This window comes from Tachypleus tridentatus, unplaced genomic scaffold (genome assembly GCF_004210375.1).
Source record: "Tachypleus tridentatus isolate NWPU-2018 unplaced genomic scaffold, ASM421037v1 Hic_cluster_4, whole genome shotgun sequence".
Taxonomy (NCBI): Eukaryota; Metazoa; Arthropoda; class Merostomata; order Xiphosura; family Limulidae; genus Tachypleus; species Tachypleus tridentatus.
This window is the reverse complement of record NW_027467784.1, coordinates 72,553-90,690: the sequence shown is the minus strand read 5'-3', so window position 1 is coordinate 90,690 and position 18,138 is coordinate 72,553.

The window sequence follows — 18,138 nt, the reverse complement described above, 5'->3', positions numbered from 1 at the left end:
CAAGAATCAAGCCTATCCTCATAACTACATATATTCTCATTTCCTATGCTAAACTGCACTTTTCCTCTTATTTTTGCATTTTGTTTGTCCTGAGCTTCATCACTGGCTAGTCCTAGTTTGAAACTTTCCTTACAGTTATGTTAATAGTCTAAACAAACAAGCCAGCCCCTATATTATTTAAATACAAACCATCCACTCCAAAAAGTTCCCTTCTTACTTTCAACTGATCTCACAAGTCCAACGAGCCAAATTATTCATACTTACATACTAACCTAAGCCTAGCATTTAGCCCTAGTGACCTGCTTATAACTTCATCCTCACAGTTAATTCTAGACAGTAACCCTAACAAAAGTAAACCATTACCTTTTTCTTTAAATGCCTTTCTCAAACAACCATTTGTTCTTATCAATTAGCTTCTCTGACTTATATTTCCCCGAATCTCGAGCCCTTACATACACGACAAAAATTGCATTTCTCCTAACACCCTGCTCTATCAGTTATATCCTCCACCTGTGCTCCTGGGTAGCATAGCATGATTTTTTTCTCCCTATTTACCCCACAGGCTTGTCCTATCCGGATGCCTCGTCAAGGAATAACCTACAACTTTAACTTCGTTTTCATCCACATATTTCTCTGACCCTTTATTTCCTGCCTTCTATTAATAAATAATGCTCATTGCGAAGGTTGAAATTCAACAGTTGTTTTAATACCACATCGAATTATAATATTCAACTACATACTTGTCACTTCTCACACAGACCGTGTAGCTCTAGTAGGATTTTGTGCTTTTGATCTGCTGAAGATCGAAGACGATTTACAGTGAAACGTTTGCCAAGATGTTTAGTCTAATATTGACACATGAGCTTATTGGAATAAAAGTTAGGGTTACATTTATTAGTATATTTGAAAGACATTCCATTGTATTGCACAATCAAAACCCTCTGTACGTGATGTGTTAGACTGTTACTAAAGCACTATAAATGCAGTTATAACGTAATTATAGTGCAGGAAAATTTGAAGATTCTACCATAGTCAGAGGAATATTATGGCGGATAGATGTCTAGCGAAGTTATTGTTATTAAATTTTAGCTACTGCGACTATCAAAATAACTATATTTGTTAGTAGGTAAAACGGATGTGATCAGCAAACTAAGAGAAATGGCAATTGGCCAGTCTATTAAATACAACATCAAACTGTTTCTTAACTGACCATTTCTTTGCACAGTTTTAAGGATTCGTATGGTTTAAAGGAGGCTACAAAAAATTATAACTTACCAAATAAAAAGTAGTCAAAAAGCCACTGATATTAAATCCAAACATTGGAGTTTAAAGATAAAATTTGAAGTGTAGATAGCTGAAAGCGAGTTATATGATCAAATTTTGCCATTTGTTTTGGATGACAGAAAGATAAAAATGAGAAAAATATAACACAAGACATTTGAGTCTACTTGAATTGTTCCAGTAGTACAAACTGCTGGAGATGGGGTGAGGATGTGGGGAATGTTTTCTTTGAAATGCCTTGACTAATTATGTCTAAAATGTATCTAAACATTGTTGTCTTTCACATTCACTCCAAAATGATGCTATTCACCCGAATGGACAAGGGCTTTTCCAAAGCAATAATCTTTCATGTTTGTATTGTCCCATTAAGTATGTATGGTTTGATTCGAATTTCGCGCAAAGCTGCACGAGGGCTATCTGTGCTAGCCGCCCCTAATTTAGCAGTGTAAGACTAGAAGGAAGGCAGCTAGTCATCACCACCCACCGCCAACTCTTGGGCTACTGTTTTACAATGACTAGTGGGATTAACCGTAACATTATAACGCCCCCACAGCTAAAAAGGGTAAACATGTTTGGTGCGACGGGGATTCAAACCCGTCACCCTCAGATTACGAGTCGAACGCCTTAACCTACCTGGCCATGCTGAGCCTATATTCTCGTATTTTGTCATTTCAAGCATATGAAGTATAACTGAATTATTCATAAATAACTAAACCTTAAGTTCTTTTCACTTTCTTAAGAGAAATAAATCTAAAGGGAAAGGTACATTCATAATAACAAGAAAAGAAATAACAAGTTATTTTTTTGATAATTACAGTAGTTGGAATTTGGAAAAACTAGACAGTAAAACCACATGAAAAGATTGTTGAGTCCTAAGTTCCCACAATATTACAATAAAATTAATAGTTCAACATCTCTTTTGCAATTCACACAAAATTGCAAAGTCTGTTAAACATTCAAATATACTTTAATTTTTTTAAACATTACGTTTTCTTTGCACCCTTTATAATATTGTTTTATCAGGTACAGCAGAAACTAGATCAAACGTGCTAAAAATTAAAAATAATACAGCTTGGCAACATAATTGAAGACACATCAACTGATTTTTCTTCAAAACGTTTTAGTCAGTTGTAATAAAAATGGAAACGATATAGATTTACTCAAAGCTGTGATTGAACTACATAATGTTTAACCTACTTTCATTGTTGTCAAACTTCGAACTTCAAAGTATGATCACACAAAGAATTTTCATATATTTCATAAAAAAAGAAAACGAACTTTCAAATATTCATTGTGATATTTGAAATTAAAATATTAAATTTTGCATTTACTCAAAATATACGAATAATTGCTAGAAATTGGAATAATAGTTAATAAAATAAATATATATTATGAAAAGGAAATATCATAGCTGTTAAGTTGATGACTTAATCAAAATGGACCAATTAAAATATTCAACAGCAAATTTTAAAAAATGTTTTTCTAAAGATTTATATTTTCATTGCTTTTGTTCTGTTTTTTATTTGCCTGGTTTTATAATTTTTTATCTCAACGCTAGAGTTTTGTGGCTTGATTTAAGATTTTTGGCCTATTTCTTGTTTATCGAAGGGTGACGGGGATTCGAACCCGCTATTCTCTGATTATGAGTTGAGTGCCTTAACCATGTGACCACGCCGGTCCCGGTGTTTTTTCGAAATTCACTTAGACAATTATGCATATAAAACCTGCTTTGGTTACAACCACTACAAGTGTCTATTCGTATAAATCATATAAAGCAAAACAAATTATAAACCCACGCCAAGAGGTTTCAATTGCATAAATAGTTATCGGTGAACAATTTTTTAAATTAAACACAAAGCTACACAATGGTCTATCTTTTCTCTGCCCACCAAGAGTATCAAAACTCGGTTTTTAGCGTTTTACCTTCCATTGCGTTCCGCTGTGTCACTAGGGGGCGCATTGTTTGACTTTTGACGAAGAAAGAATTTGATGAGATGAAAGGAATTAAGAGAAAGCTAATTGTGTGTCAGTCAAACAATATGGTTTGATGTTTCATTAACTGATTGCTACTGTTTTTTTAATAGTTACTAAACACATAAATGTTTGACTATTCGTGATGAAGATAAAAAAATAATCATACGATGTCATTTCACTAAAGGGCAATTTGAAAATATGAAATAAGTAATTAAACCACTGGTACGAAGTTTTATGTTATGTAGAATAAAACAAACAAAACCAGAACATAGAGTCTCTGTAATTACGATAGAGATTCACTAAATGCAGCAAGGTTCGTACTTGTGATATCGAACGAAAGACAATAAGTAAATGGCGTATGTATGAAAACAGTTTAATGCTTTTGTCGGAAAAGAGAAAACATGATGTTATTCTAATGACAAGTTTGGCTAAAGTACAATATTAATTACAAGTGAACTAAGATTATTCAGTAGGCAATAGAAAAATGTATTAAAAACTCAAGCAGCAATTAAAGGTATTGTTTCTGATTTACAATAATATAAAGCGTTATTTCCAGAATACTCAGCTCACATTTGCAATTGCAAAAGAAAGGAAAAAACAAACAAACTCCTCTGATAATGGTTACAGAACACGATTAAATCACCTTATGTTTGCATATTAATTCCACTAATAGCATTTATCCGTTTGTTTGAAATTCATCACAAAGCTGCACATTGGGTCGTAAGTGCTCTGCTCATCAGGAGTATCAAAACACGGTTTCTAGCGGTGTGAATCCGCAGACATTCCGCTGTGCCACTGGGAAGGGTCAGAATTTAAGGATAAAATGTAATGAGGAGGTCTAGTTTAAGTGCTAAAACTATTCCTTGGTAAAAATATCTGGGGCAATCGCTTTAGAGAAACGAGGAGAGGAACGTTTGTATAAGAAACAAAGTAAATGATAGGTTTAATAAACCAGGACGAAATTAATGCTTAACCCCTTTCGTTTTGGTAAGAATCTCTTAGCATATATAGGAAGCAGTAGCAGTCATCGAACCACGTTCATGCTACACGACTCCATAGACGATTTAACTTGTTTGCTGAGAGGTGGGTCCATCCAATTATCCGAAACCAGCAGACGCTACCGTTTAATCCACGGGGAAGAATGACAAGGACGTAGAGAGCAAATCCAAACGCCGTTCCATAGATCACTTCCCAGTGGGTTCCAAAGATATGGTCAGATTTGGTGACAATCAGACCAGATATTCGCCAGTTATATTGAAAATACACACACATATGTTTGTCACGTGACGGATCAGATATCAGATTTTGGTTCAACTTACCATTCTGACTACGTTGAAAAAACTTTCAATTTTTTTTCAAAATCATTTATTATCAGATCGTAATTTAGCTTACCTTGTCACCCCCCTCCCAATGGCACAACGGCATGTCTGTGGACTTACAACTGTAAAAACCGTGGTGGGCAGAGCACAGATAGCCCTTTATGTAGCACTGTGCTTAATCACAAATGAACGAACTTTTTCTTTTCCTTCCTGCCCAGTATGCCCAGGTAGTTAAGGCACACGACTCGTAATCCAAGGATCGTGGGTTCGAATGCCGTCACACCAAACATGCTCGCCTTTCAGCTGTGGAGTGTTATAATGTGATGGTCAATTCCACTGTTCGTTGGTAAAAGTAGCCCAAGAGTTGACGGTGGGTGGTGTTGACTAGCTGCCTTCCTTCTAGTCTTACACTGCTAAATTAGGGACGGCTAGCGTAGATAGCCCTAGAGTAGCTTTGTGCGAAATTCAAAACAAGCCTTCTCATTCCATTTGTAATAGTAATAGAATTTTTTAGTAAATTCCATAGATACATCATGTTATAATCGGAAGGAGAAATTAAAATTACCAGTTCACCTGGAGACAGATAATAATATATTTGAACCGAATTAGTAAAGTTTCACTACAAAGTAATTATGTGTATCTCGTGACCACCTAAGTTCTTTTGGAAGTTGGGAAAGTTTTTTGTTTTGTATTTCGCGCAAAGCTACACGAGGGCTATCTGCGCTAGCCCCACCTAATTTAGCAGTGTAAGACTAGAGGAAAGGCAGCTAGTCATCACCATTCACCGCCAACTCTTGGGCTACTCTTGTACCAACGAATAGTGGGATTGACCGTCACATTGTAACGCCCCCACGGCTGAAAGGTCGGCGAACATGTTTGGTGCGACCGGATTCGAACCCGCGACCCTCGGATTGCGAGTCGAACGCCTTGACCCACCTGGCCATGCCGGGCCATAAAACAAGGAAAAGAAATCTAAGTCTATTAAAATCTATATATTGATCTAGGTATTAAAAAAGATCTGCTCTAAAAGGTTTGTTGAAACTTAATAAATATCTGTTTATGTAATCAGTGTTTTGTAATAAGATATTTAAATTGTTTGAAGTCATACTTTCCCTTTTTATATACTGGGCGTGACCTTGTATGCTGGTCGAAAGGTTCAGGGTTCGAATCGTGACATGACTTTAAACACACTCTTTGCTTTCAGCTTATAACTGTCACGCCCTATATTCCGTTATGAGTAGTTTTATAAGCTGTGGATGATTAAGGACTTTTATCTTCCATAAATACGTGAATACTTACGTGTTGTCTAAGTAACGTTCTAATTACTAATATCAACATCAACTCCTCTAACGGCCAAATATATAAAATGTGACTTACCCATCGACGTTATAAGGTAAAACATTATATATTAATTGTTGTTCGTTTTAAAGCAAATCCATATTGAGCTGTCTGGTGGGTTTTCCGCTAGGTATCGAACTTCGGATATTATTGTTGTAAGTTAGTAAATTTACCAGACTTTGCAAAAGAAATAAAGTATAAGAATCCTGAATATACTAAAGAGTATTTGATAAAAAATAGTTGACCAGCTCTCTGGCTCATTAATTAGAGAAATATTTTTAATGTTTTTTTCTGTATTTGTTTTAGACAGATGCGTCATACGCTAACAAAATTTTTAATCGTAAAATACGTGACGTATCTTTCTTCCTAAATAAGAAAATCTTTAAATCAATACTTCTATTATTAACTTAGAGAAGATAAGATCAAGTGAACTTGTGTAACTGAGCTGTTATCGTATGCTTTTTACACCACTCTCTCGGTATCCATTACGTCACAGATGTTTTCAGTTCCACTTCTAGTATATCCAGATTACTTCACGTACTTTTACGGCAATAATTATTTCAATTTGTTTCAAATTACCGTTCGATAGTAATTAACAAGCTCTGTAAATTCTAAAAATAGACACGAATTTTTGTTTCCTTAGCATAACTGATCCTATGCATTCAGTCCACCTCAGGAATCGAGCCCAAAATGTTTGCACTGCAGGTTCGCGAACTTATTTCTGGCTTACCGAGGAAGAAAACAGAACAGTTTTTATTTGTTTGAAATTTCGCGCAAAGCTACACGAGGGCTATCTGCGATAGCCGTCCCATTTAGCAGTGTAAGACTAGAGGGAAGGCAGCTAGTCATCACCACCCACCGCCAACTCTTGGGCTACTCTTTTACCAACGAATAGTAGGATTGACCGTCACATATAAGCACCCCACATGGCTGAAAGGGCGAGCATTTTGGTGCGATGGGGATTCAAACCCGGATTACGAGTCGAGTGCCTTAACCATCTGGTCACGCCGGGCCCGATTTGTAAAGTTCCAATGACTTGGATATAAATAAATATTTGATCAATAGACGTGACACGATGCAAAAAATATTGGACATGTGTCATCAAACACTATCGATTATTTATAATGTACAGCGTATCCGTCTTAAACCCATATCGGTTTAATACAAATACACAACAAATACGTTGTGTTTCTGGGTGCCGAAAGTGATACGGGTCAAATGCGAAACGTTTAAAGAAAACAGTCGATAGTATATAGTAGCAGCAATCGGATGTTAGATTTCTCGTACTTTATCTGTACCCCGAAACGTGTCCTTACATCTTATTGTTATCTTTAGCTAGTTCGAAGTTATTTTTACGTTTTGAAAACGAATCTTTGTCTGTAGCCACGCTCAAAAGAGCGTTCTTCGATTTAAATCAATACCAAACCATCTGCAGAGACTGTCGGCTCACGCCTCCACGTTCTCAAGATACAGCAGTAAGACCTTTGCTATTTTCAGCCTCAGACCGACTGCCACTTCGGTTTTCCAAATAATGAAATTAATATCGCAAAACTATTGGAATCTTCAGTAAGAGTGCTTATTTACAGAGACGAAGACGCGAACCTCAGTGTAATACTCATCTTATCTTACGCTAAACCACGTAAAGGTTTAGTAAAAGATGGAGGAAAAATATTAATAATGAATAATGGCAATCTTATTATTTTACAAGAATTAATCAAAATTAATTAATTAATCAAATGATTCCAATTAATATTATCACATTTCTAGTTATCTCATCCGCTTTAGCCAGATACTGTCAAGTCTTTCCACGCTAAAGATATATATATATATATATCACCTTTGTCACTATTAGTTTATCATGTTGTTTTTCATACTTTTAGTGAAGCAGTTTTCTAACTTCAAGATTTAGATCAGTTCAACCATCTCATTTTTTTTATATTTTCGACTGCACTATTACATTTAATCACACTTACGAAGCGTTTTATTCGTGTATACTACTCGATTACTGCACTTTCCACGTTTCCATTATCAGAATTTTCCCTATGGACACTAAGAAACTTTTCACACTTACACTATCAGACATTCTTACACTTCTCCTGTCAGATTACTTCTCTTTCACTATCAGACATATTTGCATTTACACTAAAATATTACTTCACTTTTGTGCTGACAGATTACCTCACATATATGCTTTAGTCGTATATTCGATTTCTGCTTAAGCAATCTATACAAGCGAAAGTACCCAGCTTTGCTCGGATTATTTGGTTGACATATTCTAAATAACTTAACCTATCTTAGCATCCTGCACATAAATTAGTCTTTAACTCGGAGCGCCCTTTTGTTTATTCGAATGGATCGCAGCCTTTCTGTTTTAATTCTGGAATACGTTACTATTTTTCCATACGGTATTAATTACTGGGTGAAACGGTTCCGTGAAACCTTGTAAGTGTTGTGGATGTTGGTATTGTTTAAAGAAATATAGAAAGTAAAAATATCGATTCAATTTTAAACTTAAATCGCTTCTGAATTAAGTTATTTTCTGTTATGTCATCAACATTTTTTAATCCACGAATACACTAAAGTAAGAAATCAACAAATATCATTCCAGTTTTAATGTCTATACATTTCAGTTTATAATTTCAGTAAATAGCCTAACAACAATATTAGATAACGTTTGATTACTTTGACTGCGCTTTTCAGCCTCTATTGGTCAACCTTGATTTCGTTAAATTTATTTCAGGTAACAATGAAATGTTAGGTTAGAGTAAACAATGAAATATGAGGTTAGAGTATACAATGGAGTGAGGTAGTAGTATTTGCCCCGTCATGTTTGTCTGTCATTTCCATTTATAATACAAAGAACTACTTTTTTCATGTAGTTTGTCGCTAGCTTACCTCATTAGAAACATGCGCACACATTTGCAGGTTTGTTTTTGACTTCTATTTGTAAGATAAGGAGCCTCTTCTTTTCTGTGAGATTTTTCGCTAACTTGTCTTATTAAAAAAGACGTGCATGCACACGTGAATAAGTAATAATACTCACATGCACACCCTCAGGTTCCATTTAATATGAGTGCAAAAATTTTAGGTTTTAAGGGTTTTTTCCTTTTGGTGCTGTGACGGCCATACAGACGCGCCCGTTTATTATTATTATAGACTAGCGAAAGTACCATGTTTCGCACTGGTTATTTGATTGATGTATTTTAGTTGACTATGTTCTATTATTAATTATAGGTTGACGAACTTCGCTAAACAGCGTTTTATACTTTGTAATAATAACTTTATTTGGTCGTAATCTGTTACGTTTACATTTTTATTCCATCATTCACTTCGTTTTCATTTGATATTCTTCTTGAGTGTAGAGCCCAGCAAAGCTAGGTACTAAAGATACTAGACTCGTAATCTGACGGTCGCAGGTTCGAATCCCGTTACACGAAACATGCTCGTGCTTTTAGCCCTGGGGACGTTATAATAGTTGTTGTTGTTAAGCACAGAGGGCTATCTGTGCTTTGCCAAACACAGGTATCGAACCTGGTTTCTAGCAGTATAAATCCACAAACCTACCACTTTGACACTTGGGGGAGGGGGCAGCTAAATATTATTATACCTTTTGTGATATTTATCTATGAAGTAACAAAAACTCAATATATGTATGTATATGTGTATATATATTAGCAATCCTCTTCTGGTACTTATGCCCCTCAATCAGACAGGGGTAAGTCTACTAATTTACAACGCCAAAATCAAAGGTTCTATTTCCCTCAGTGTATACACGCAAACTTATGGTATTCGCAACATATCATATTTAATTGTGGAAGCAGTGTTTCGAACAAAACGTACCTGCAATATATCATTATGTTTTTTTCCATGCGTTACACAATATCCATTTAACACAGGCCTTAAACTTCGCGCAATCAACCTAAAATTCAAATGAATCTATAGCAGAATAATTTAGATATCGATATCACATGAATAGCTCTCTGTCTTAAAAGGATTCGACTTATAATTAGCTGCATTAAGTACATGTTACACATGTGACACATTGCACGTGTTCTGGTGACACTGGAAGCCATGAAATAAACACAAGAATAATATGTTGTAACACTGTCCTTTGCCCTCAACGACCTTAGAAACACCAAACACACACACACAGCGTGACCAACTGAAGCTATTTCGTAGAAGATCAATATGGAGGAAGCCTTTGAAGTTTTGGGAGACAGTTCTCCGAGAAACACAGAGTTGACATTTATCAAAAACTATCGTCTCCAGATCTATAACACTCCCATATATCTCATTTGTACCGTATATAAGTCCATGACAAACCAGATTATGTTGCATACTCTATTAAAACCCAACATATTAATGCATGCACAATATTACCTGTAAATATAAGACCCATACTTGGCTGGAGGCCACTTTTGGTCAGGTTTTACCGTTTTCCATATACCTGATTTCTTAACCCACAACATGGTACCACGTGCTAAACATTATCTGTAAGTAAAAGAAAATCCTATTCATGACTTCTAGAACTTAACGAAGGAACAGTGATGAGAATATAAAAATGATAAAACAATTATCAAAACGAATTTTGCTTCATTATGAATGCACTGGAGTGAGAAATGCAGATAAAATAACATTTAGATTACGATGAATGGATTAGACTTAAAGAGAACAGGTAAAAATTGGATACATTATGATGAATGGGTTGGACTTGAAGAGAACAGGTAAACAATAACATACATCATGATGAATGGGTTGGACTTGAAGAGAACAGGTAAACAATAACATACATCATGATGAATGGGTTGGACTTGAAGAGAACAGGTAAACAATAACATACATCATGATGAATGGGTTGGACTTGAAGAGAACAGGTAAACAATAACATACATCATGATGAATGGGTTGGACTTGAAGAGAACAGGTAAACAATAACATATATTATGATGAATGGGTTGGACTTGAAGAGAACAGGTAAACAATAACATACATTATGATGAATGGGTTGGACTTGAATAGAACAGGTAAACAATAACATACATTATGATGAATGGGTTGGACTTGAAGAGAACAGGTAAACAATAACATACATCATGATGAATGGGTTGGACTTGAATAGAACAGGTAAACAATAACATACATTATGATGAATGGGTTGGACTTGAATAGAACAGGTAAACAATAACATACATTATGATGAATGGGTTGGACTTAAAGATAACAGGTAAACAATAACATACATTATGATGAATGGGTTGGACTTGAAGAGAACAGGTAAACAATAACATACATTATGATGAATGGGTTGGACTTGAAGAGAACAGGTAAACAATAACATACATTATGATGAATGGGTTGGACTTGAATAGAACAGGTAAACAATAACATACATTATGATGAATGGGTTGGACTTGAAGATAACAGGTAAACAATAACATACATTATGATGAATGGGTTGGACTTGAATAGAACAGGTAAACAATAACATACATTATGATGAATGGGTTGTACTTGAAGAGAACAGGTAAAACAATAACATACATTATGATGAATGGGTTGGACTTGAAGAGAACAGGTAAACAATAACATACATTATGATGAATGGGTTGGACTTGAAGAGAACAGGTAAACAATAACATACATTATGATGAATGGGTTGGACTTGAATAGAACAGGTAAACAATAACATACATTATGATGAATGGGTTGGACTTGAAGAGAACAGGTAAACAATAACATACATTATGATGAATGGGTTGGACTTGAATAGAACAGGTAAACAATAACATACATTATGATGAATGGGTTGTACTTGAAGAGAACAGGTAAACAATAACATACATTATGATGAATGGGTTGGACTTGAAGAGAACAGGTAAACAATAACATACATTATGATGAATGGGTTGGACTTGAATAGAACAGGTAAACAATAACATACATTATGATGAATGGGTTGGACTTGAAGAGAACAGGTAAACAATAACATACATTATGATGAATGGGTTGGACTTGAAGAGAACAGGTAAACAATAACATACATTATGATGAATGGGTTGGACTTGAATAGAACAGGTAAACAATAACATACATTATGATGAATGGGTTGGACTTGAAGAGAACAGGTAAACAATAACATACATTATGATGAATGGGTTGGACTTGAATAGAACAGGTAAACAATAACATACATTATGATGAATGGGTTGGACTTGAAGATAACAGGTAAACAATAACATACATTATGATGAATGGGTTGGACTTGAAGAGAACAGGTAAACAATAACATACATCATGATGAATGGGTTGGACTTGAAGAGAACAGGTAAACAATAACATACATTATGATGAATGGGTTGGACTTGAAGAGAACAGGTAAACAACAACATACATCATGATGAATGGGTTGGACTTGAAGAGAACAGGTAAACAATAACATACATTATGATGAATGGGTTGGACTTGAAGAGAACAGGTAAACAATAACATACATTATGATGAATGGGTTGGACTTGAATAGAACAGGTAAACAATAACATACATTATGATGAATGGGTTGGACTTGAAAGAGAACAGGTAAACAATAACATACATTATGATGAATGGGTTGGACTTGAAGAGAACAGGTAAACAATAACATACATCATGATGAATGGGTTGGACTTGAATAGAACAGGTAAACAATAAACATACATTATGATGAATGGGTTGGACTTGAATAGAACAGGTAAACAATAACATACATTATGATGAATGGGTTGGACTTAAAGATAACAGGTAAACAATAACATACATTATGATGAATGGGTTGGACTTGAATAGAACAGGTAAACAATAACATACATTATGATGAATGGGTTGGACTTGAAGAGAACAGGTAAACAATAACATACATTATGATGAATGGGTTGGACTTGAATAGAACAGGTAAACAATAACATACATTATGATGAATGGGTTGGACTTGAAGATAACAGGTAAACAATAACATACATTATGATGAATGGGTTGGACTTAAAGATAACAGGTAAACAATAACATACATTATGATGAATGGGTTGGACTTGAAGAGAACAGGTAAACAATAACATACATTATGATGAATGGGTTGGACTTGAAGAGAACAGGTAAACAATAACATACATTATGATGAATGGGTTGGACTTGAATAGAACAGGTAAACAATAACATACATTATGATGAATGGGTTGGACTTGAAGAGAACAGGTAAACAATAACATACATTATGATGAATGGGTTGGACTTGAAGAGAACAGGTAAACAATAACATACATCATGATGAATGGGTTGGACTTGAATAGAACAGGTAAACAATAACATACATTATGATGAATGGGTTGGACTTGAATAGAACAGGTAAACAATAACATACATTATGATGAATGGGTTGGACTTAAAGATAACAGGTAAACAATAACATACATTATGATGAATGGGTTGGACTTGAAGAGAACAGGTAAACAATAACATACATTATGATGAATGGGTTGGACTTGAAGAGAACAGGTAAACAATAACATACATTATGATGAATGGGTTGGACTTGAATAGAACAGGTAAACAATAACATACATTATGATGAATGGGTTGGACTTGAAGAGAACAGGTAAACAATAACATACATTATGATGAATGGGTTGGACTTGAATAGAACAGGTAAACAATAACATACATTATGATGAATGGGTTGGACTTGAAGATAACAGGTAAACAATAACATACATTATGATGAATGGGTTGGACTTGAAGAGAACAGGTAAACAATAACATACATCATGATGAATGGGTTGGACTTGAAGAGAACAGGTAAACAATAACATACATTATGATGAATGGGTTGGACTTGAAGAGAACAGGTAAACAACAACATACATCATGATGAATGGGTTGGACTTGAAGAGAACAGGTAAACAATAACATACATTATGATGAATGGGTTGGACTTGAAGAGAACAGGTAAACAATAACATACATTATGATGAATGGGTTGGACTTGAAGAGAACAGGTAAACAATAACATACATTATGATGAATGGGTTGGACTTGAAGAGAACAGGTAAACAATAACATACATTATGATGAATGGGTTGGACTTGAAGAGAACAGGTAAACAATAACATACATTATGATGAATGGGTTGGACTTGAAGAGAACAGGTAAACAATAACATACATTATGATGAATGGGTTGGACTTGAATAGAACAGGTAAACAATAACATACATTATGATGAATGGGTTGGACTTGAAGAGAACAGGTAAACAATAACATACATTATGATGAATGGGTTGGACTTAAAGAGAACAAGTAACAATGACCTTTACACTTTTAAATTACATGTATATTTATAGGTTTACATATGAGGAGTTAACCTTACACTTTAGTTTCCAACTAAGATTAATAGATGAAGTTGTTTCTGAAGTTAAAGAAGTGACTGAACATTGTGAATCTACATTTCAAATATATTGATGAATTCAAAATTTAGCTTTGCTGTGATTTAATACAACGTGTATTTCAAATGAAGAAATTACATTATTATGTAACCTAATATGATCTAATATAACCTAATATATCCAAATTAAAGAAAACTAATTCCGTCAATATGAAAAACTCGAAAAGAATACTCACTAATTTTAACCTGTAATGAATTATGGAATAAAAACATTGAAAAACAAACCAAATGAAAACGGGCAAGACAAAAGCCATTTTGTATCATAAGAAGTTATATCAGACATGAACTAATGAAATTTATGGGTAAACACATTGAGAAATTAATTCGGAATATCACTTAATTGAAATCCAATTTAACTTTCGAAACGTTTTTCAAAGATCTGCTGTTCCTGTAGACATGATTAGCAATACGTGTTTTCAGCGAAATTTAATATGTTGTTTATCCTGTGTATAAAGGTATTTGTTTATTGTTAGAAAGTCTAATCATTCTTATTTTGAGGTGTTTTGAAGAAATACCAAAAATATAGACATCCGTATTTAACTCAAAACCTAATAACTGTAGTTTGAAAATGAATTCTCAGAGCTTCAAGAAATTAGACACTTACATCGTCAAAACAGATTTAAGAATCAAACCTATAATCGAAACAACAGAATGTAATAAGTGAGAAAAAGGCTTAATAATGGAATACACGTACAACTTTATTAATCTGTTTTGGTGTATCTAAATCAACTTACCAAAACACCGCGTTCCATTCTAGAAGTAGGGAAAAGAACCAGATAACTGACAGTGTTTAAGTGAATCATTTGCTTTTAAAGAGTGAGGGGGAGTATGAAATTAATAATCTAAGCAACAGAAAGATGAAAGGAGAAGGTTAATTGGATAATGTGTAGTGAACAAAAAGATGAAAGGAGAAGGTTAATTGGATAATGTGTAGTGAACAAAAAGATGAAAGGAGAAGGTTAATTGGATAATGTGTAGTGAACAAAAAGATGAAAGGAGAAGGTTAATTGGATAATGTGTAGTGAACAAAAAGATGAAAGGAGAAGGTTAATTGGATAATGTGTAGTGAACAAAAAGATGAAAGGAGAAGGATAATTGGATAATGTGTAGTGAACAAAAAGATGAAAGGAGAAGGTTAATTGGATAATGTGTAGTGAACAAAAAGATGAAAGGAGAAGGTTAATTGGATAATGTGTAGTGAACAAAAAGATGAAAGGAGAAGGTTAATTGGATAATGTGTAGTGAACAAAAAGATGAAAGGAGAAGGTTAATTGGACAATGTGTAGTGAACAAAAAGATGAAAGGAGAAGGTTAATTAAATAATGTGTAGAAAACAAAAATGAAAAGAAAAAGGTTAATTGATAATGTGTAGTGAACAAAATGAAAGGAGAAAGGTTAATTGATAATGTAGAGAACAAAGATGAAAGAAAAGGTTAGTTGGATAACGTGTAGAGAACAAAAAAATGAAAGAAAGGTTAATTGCATAATGTGTAGAGAAACAAAAAAGATGAAAAAAAGGTTAATTGGATAATGTGTAGTGAACAAAAAGAAAAGGAGAAGGTTAATGGATAATGTAGTAGTGAACTCAAAAAGATGAAAGGAGAAGGTTAATTGATAATGTTGAGAACAAAAATAGATGAAAGAAGAAGGTTAATGGATAATGTTTTGAGAACAAAATGATGAAAGGAGAAGGTTAATGGATAATGTAGTGAACAAAAGATGAAAGAAGAAGGTTAATTGGATAATGTGTTGAGAAACAAAAGATGAAAGGAGAAGGTTTATTGGACAATGTGTAGAGAACAAGATGAAAGAAAGAGGTTAATTGAACAATATATAGAAAACAAAAAGATGAAAGGAGAAGGTTAATTGCATAATGTGTAGAGAACAAAAAGATGAAAGAAGAAGGTTAATTGGATAATGTGTAGTGAACAAAAAGATGAAAGGAGAAGGTTAATTGGATAATGTGTAGAGAACAAAAAGATGAAAGAAGAAGGTTAATTGGATAATGTGTAGAGAACAAAAAAGATGAAAGAAGAAGGTTAATTGGATAAATGTAGTGAACACAAAAGATGAAAGGAGAAGGTTAATTGATAATGTGTAGAGAACAAAAGAAAGAAGAAGGTTAATTGTATAATGTGTAGAAAACAAAAAGATGAAAGAAGAAGGTTAATTGGATAATGTGTAGTGAACAAAAAGATGAAAGAAGAAGGTTAATTGGATAATGTTTTGAGAACAAAAAGATGAAAGAAGAAGGTTAATTGGATAATGTTTTGAGAACAAAAAGATGAAAGAAGAAGGTTAATGGATAATGTGTAGTGAACAAAAAAGATGAAAAGAAGAAGGTTAATTGGATAATGTGTTGAGAACAAAAGATGAAAGGAGAAGGTTAATTGGACAATGTGTTGAGAACAAAAGATGAAAGGAGAAGGTTAATTGGATAATGTGTGAGAAAACAAAAGATGAAAGGATAAGGTTAATTGGATAATGTGTAGTGAACAAAAAGATGAAAGAAGAAGGTTAATTGGAGAATGTGTAGTGAATACAATTTTTTGGAATTAATTAGAAATAACAATTCATTTAGGACAAACTCGATGATTCTACACCATTGAAATAGTGACAATAATGCTAATAAATGACAGTTTTAACTCTCCGTCTTCAGAACAAAGATAAATAAAACATACTTAGTCAAATGTGTAGCATAATAAAGTGAAAACTGTAAATTTAATACATTACCAATATTACTAAATTACTAAATATTTTATATATATGTATATGGTTAAAAAATGTTTAAATACATATAAAACAAAAGCGACCAAAAGAGCGCAGGCAGTTTGAATTCCATCAACAAAGACTGTCGCTCTTGGAACTATGAGGAACCATATTATGTTACGGTGAACCCCACTTTTGTTTGTAAAACAAATGTTATCCAAGTGCTGTTGGTTGACAGGGGTGACTAGCTGTCTTCCCTCTAGTCTATAACATTTAAATTAGGAATTTCTAGAGCAACTAGCCCTCGTTTTAGAAAAATGTTAAATGTTCATGAAACTGCCACAAATAAAGCAAGCAATAGTATTAATTAACACTTAGTTTTATCAGACGTTCTGTACCAGTTCTGGTCACATATTTTGTTCTGATAAGCCCTTGAAAACTGATATTACTGTAATTGAAAGTAATGTGTTTCATACAGATTTACAACGCTAAAATTTGAAGTTCGATTTCCCGCGATGCACAAAATTTAGATAGCTCGTTGTAGAGTTTTGTTTAGAAATATCAGCAGTGATATATGTTCGGTTTTTGTCACTAGGTACAAATTAAGGTATCAATTGTGAAAATCCCATATACTAGATAAATGAATAGACCATAGATAATTAACATAATAAATGCTGTACTTTAAATCTGAGAAGGCACATTAGTGAATTTCGTCATACTGGGCTTCTGGTCAGAAAACATTGTTTTAATTACACCATGTCGTATGTTATAATATTTGACGCTGTGAGTCAGCTGATCAGGAATACAATATAGTAACGCAATAGTATTTATGTAAAAGTAATATTTTATAACTATGTTTATCAAAATTATATTTAGTTATACAACAATATTATCTCAATAAATGTCAACACAGCTACAAACGTGCCAGAAATCCACAAAATAAGGTGAAACAATTACGTAAAATTAAAGTTAAAATCTCAAAAAAAGTCGTTTTGCTTGTTTGCGAAAAAGTACCTTAATGACAAAATAGGTTACTCACTCCTGA